This window comes from Lynx rufus, unplaced genomic scaffold (genome assembly GCF_022079265.1).
Source record: "Lynx rufus isolate CCGP_SWC_20201006 ecotype Redwood Valley unplaced genomic scaffold, mLynRuf1.p SCAF_8, whole genome shotgun sequence".
Classification (NCBI taxonomy): Eukaryota; Metazoa; Chordata; class Mammalia; order Carnivora; family Felidae; genus Lynx; species Lynx rufus.
This window is the reverse complement of record NW_025814896.1, coordinates 28,585,039-28,590,268: the sequence shown is the minus strand read 5'-3', so window position 1 is coordinate 28,590,268 and position 5,230 is coordinate 28,585,039.

Sequence of the window (5,230 nt, the reverse complement as noted above, 5' to 3'; positions counted from 1 at the left end):
TGAAGAGAATAGAAATAATACAAACTATATTCTCCAACCACAATGGAATGCAATTAAAAATAAAACTAGGAAGGGGCGCCTGTGTGGCTCAGTAGGTTGAGCGCCCGACTTCGGCTCAGGTCATGATCTCACAGTCCGTGAGTTCGAGCCCCGCGTCAGGCTCTGTGCTGACAGCTCGGAGCCTGGAGCCTGCTTCGGACTCTCTGTCTCCCTCTCTCTCTCTGCCCCTCCCCTGCTCGGGCTCTGTCTCTCTCTGTCTCAAAAATAAATAAAAACATCAAAAAAATTAAAAAAAGAAACTAGGAAGAAATATGAAAAACTTACACATGTGGAAATTAAGCGGTACATTCCTAATCAATGGGTTATAAAAGAAATCAGAAAGGAAATCATGAAATACTTTTGATGAATGAAAATGGAAAAAATATGCAAAAACTTCTGGATACAGCTAACAACGTGCTTAGATGGAAATGTGTAGCTGTAAACATCTGTAATTCTTAAAAGGTGATCTCAGATCAATAACATAACTTTCCACCTAAAGTACTTGAAAAAGAGTAGAATTAAACCTAAAGAAAAAAAAAGGAGGGAAGAAATAGTAAAAGTTACAATGGTAGTTAATGAAATAAAGAATAGAAAAATAAAGTCCATTAAAGCTACAGTGGCTCTTTCAACAAAAGGTTGGCAAACCTTTGGCTAGATGGACCAGAAAAAAGAAAAAAAGACAAATTACTAGAATCAAATGAAATAAGGGACATTAATAGTGACCTTACAGAAATAAAAAGACTATAAAGGAATTCTATGAACTATTGTGTTCCTGTTAAACTAGATAACTTAGATGAAATGGACAAATTCCTAGAAAGGCACAAAAACTACCAAAACCGACTCAAGAAGGAATATTTGAAACTGTCGATCACAAGAAAACACATTAAGTTAGTGATCACAAAAGTCCCCTGATATCAAAGCCAGGCAAGGACATCACAAAGACAAAAACACGGACAAACATAGCTCATGAATGTGAACACAAAGATCCTCAATAAAATACTACCAAACTGAATCCAGTAACACACAGGAAGCATCATACACCACGACCAAGTGGGATTTATCCCATACGTGCAAGCTTGTTTGACTATCCAAAGATTGATTAATGTAATAAACCATATCAATATAATAAAAAGAAAACCACATGATCCTCCCAAGAGATACATAAAAAGCATTTGACAAAATTAAAAACCCTTTCATTATAAAAATACTCAACTAGGTCATGATCTTGCCATTCCTGAGTTCAAGCCCCCGCATCGGGCTCTGTGCTGACAGCTTAGAGCCTGGAGCCTGCTTCGGATTCTATGTCTCCCTCTCTCTCTCTCTCCCCCTCCCCTGCTCATGCTCTATCTCTCAAAAATAAATAAATATTAAAAATTTTTTTTTTAAAAACTCAACAAACTAAGAATATAAGGCAACTTCCTCAACCCAGTAAAGGGCAAACATGCATAACCCATAGATGACCTCACATTTCATGGTGAAAGGCTGGATGTTTTCCCCATCAGTTACATCAAGACAAGGATGTCTGTTCTCATCACTTCTGTTCAACATGGTACTAAATGTTCCAGCCAAGGCAACTAGGTAACAATAATAATTTTTTTATAAGAAGATTTTTTTTTAATGTTTATTTATTTTTGAGAGAGAGAGACAGACAGAGCATGAGTGGGGAAGGACAGAGAGAGAGGGAGACACAGAATCTGAAACAGGCTCCAGGCTCTGAGCTGTCAGCACAGAGCCCGACGCAGGGCTTGAACTCAGGAGCAGCTAGATCATGACCTAGGCTGGAGTCAGAAGCTTAACTGACTGAACCACCCAGGTGCCCCAATAATAATTTTTTTTAAAGGACATCTAAAGTGGAAAGAAGCAAAATTACCTCTATTCACAAATAACATGATCTTGTATTTAGAAAATTTCTAAGAATACACACACACACACACACACACACACACACACACCTTAAAACTATCAAATGAGGGGTGCCTGGGTGGCTCACTCGGTTAAGCCTCCGACTTCAGCTCAGGTCACGATCTCGCAGTCCGTGAGTTCGAGCCCCATGTCAGGCTCTGGGCTGATGGCTCAGAGCCTGGAGCCTTCTTCGGATTCTGTGTCTCCCTCTCTCTCTGCCCCTCCCATGCTCATGCTCTGTCTCCCTCTGTCTCTCAATAATAAATAGATGTTAAAAATAAATAAATAAATAAATAAATAAATAAATAAATAAATAAACTACCGAATGACTTCAGCAAGGTTGAGGATACGAGATCAATATGAAAATCAATTGTGTTTCTATACACTTAAGATGAACAATCTGAAAATAAAATTAAGAAAATAATTATTTTATCATAACGTCTAAAAGAAAAAATATTTAGGAATAAATTTAATTTAAAAAGATGCAGCTGTGAACTCTGAAAATAATCAAACACTATTGAAAAGAATTCAGATCTACTAAATAAACGACTCATCTGAAAGGTTGTAGATCACAATAGCTCTCAGTAACTGTTAGGACAGGCAGACAAATGGTCAGTAAGGATACAAAAGATTGGATCAGTTATGGTTAACAAAGTTGACCTACTCTACATATATAAAGCACTACACCCAACACCTGGAATATATATATATCACAAGATATATATATATATATTTTTTTTTTTTAAGTGCATGTGGAACACTGACCAAAATTAATCATGTGCCGGGTCATGAAGCAAATCTCAACAAATTTCAAAATATTGAAATTATATGAATATGTTTTCTGGTCACAGTGGAATTAAACTATCAATCAATTCCAAAAAGATCATTAGAAAATATAAGAAAATTTTAGAAATTTAAGAAAGTAACCAGAACAAACCATCTAAAGAAATTACAGTGGAGGGGCGCCTGGGTGGCTCAGTCGGTTAAGCGTCCGACTTCGGCTCAGGTCATGATCTCACGGTCCGTGAGTTCGAGCCCCGCGTCGGGCTCTGTACTGACAGCTCAGAACCTGGAGCTTGCTTCTGATTCTGTGTCTCCCTCTCTCTCTGACCCTCCTCCCATTCATGCTCTGTCTCTCTCTGTCTCAAAAATAAATAAACGTTAAAAAAAATTTTTTTTTAAATTACAGTGGAAATTAGAAAATACAGTAAAACCTTGGATCACGAGTAACTTGGCTCTGTGAGGGTCCCTCAAGACAAGCAAACATTTCCAATAAATTTTAACTTGATAAGTGAGCAGTGTTTTGCCATGTGACTAGTCTGTGGCACCAAACGTCACATGATCAGAACTGAGCCAATGGTTCTCTCTCGCGCGCACACTCTCGCTCTCGCTCTCTCGCTCAGGGATTGTGGGTGATCATCAACGCTACATCACATTTCCAAGAAATCCTCAAAAGGAGGCGAAAGCAAGTGTCACTGGATAGGTTCCTTGTTAAGTTAGTTGCACAAAAAGAAAAAGATTCCGTTGAACCAATAGATAGCAGTGATTCCATTAGTGATCGTGAAAGTCGTCTTACACAATAACCCTCCTCTCTTGCCTCCCTCACACAGGACACAAAGGTTTTCAAAGGTAAGTGCAGGTTAAACTGTTTATTTTTCTTTATATTTTCTTTATTATTTTGTATTGTATTACAGTATTGTAATCATTTTTATATGAATATTTTTGGGTTGTGGAACAAATCATCTGAGTTTCCATTATTTCTTACGGGGAAATTCATTTTGATATACAAGTGCTTTGGATTACAAGCATGTTTCCAGAAAGAATTATGCTCCCAAACCAAGGTTTTACTGTACTCTGAACTACATAATAATGAAACCTCAAACTTGAGGCATGAAGCTACCACTGTACTTAGAGGAAATTGCAGTCCTAAATGCCTGTATTAGGAAAGACAAAAGACTGAAAACCATAACAGAAGCATCCACCTCAAGAATTTAACAAAACAGGGGCGCCTGGGTGGCCCGGTCGGTTAAGCGTCCGACTTCGGCTCAGGTCATGATCTCACAGTCCATGAGTTCGAGCCCCGTGGGCTCTGTGCTGACAGCTCAGAGCCTGGAGCCCGTTTCGGATTCTGTGTCTCCCTCTCTCTCTGCCCCTCCCCTGTTCATGCTCTGTCTCTCTCTGTCTCAAAAATAAATAAACGTTAAAAAAAAATTAAACAACATATCGGAAGATAAATGAACGAACGGCTCCAAGTCTCCTAACGATTTAAGAGAAAATTACAAACTGTTTGAGACCCTCTTTTGGAAAAGGTGTCTGACTTCCAATTTCCATTCTCTATAGAACAGGAACAGATCATTCCTGTATTGACACGCATAAAACACATCACATTTCCTGTTCTTCTGATGTTGTCAATTCAATACCAATTCTCCAGCCACATGAGTTGTGAGCTTGGAGTATATTAAGTAACCTTAAATCTCTCACAGTGGAAGGCTTCAACAAGTATGGATGCTAGAAAAATGCTTCTCCCTTTGATGTGTCAACTGAGCACATCACAGTTCTTGTTACATTGATTCCAACATAATATAGTGGACACTATCACAAAATAGCATCATTTAAATTTTTTTTTCACTTTCTAATATCCGTCACAATTAATTTGTGTGCATTGATTTGTATCTAGCAAGCTTGTTAAATTTTCATACTATTTTTACAAATGTCTTATGGATTCTTTTTTACTTTCTTGATGAGTAATGATGGAATACAGTAATAATAAAAGTTCAGTGTATTCCATCCCATTCTTACACCTTTTATATCGCCTCATGACTTAATCAGCATCATAGAAGCTCTGATAAAACATTAAATTGAAGTTGTGGTAGCAAGATTATATTAAGGCAAAGCTTCCAGTGTTTCACATTGAGTATGATGTTTGCTATATATTTTTTGAATTTATTTTCAAGAGAGAGAGAGAGAAACAGAGTGCAAGCAGGGGGAGAGGCAGAGGGAGAGGGAGACAGAATCCGAAGCAGGTTCCAGGCTCTAAGCTGTCAGCACAGAACCCGACGCAGGGCCCGAACTCACAAACCGTGAGATCATGACCTGAGTGGAAGTCGGATGCTTAACAACCGAGCCACCCAGGAGCCCCTATAATTTTAAAATTAAGATGAACCGTATGACAGTGCTAATATTCTACCATTTTGCACTGGACAAAAACAGTAATTGCATATGGTTCAATTTAACACATCATCAAATCATTCACTTCTATTTTCACTTTGCAAAGAATTTTTAAAGACGG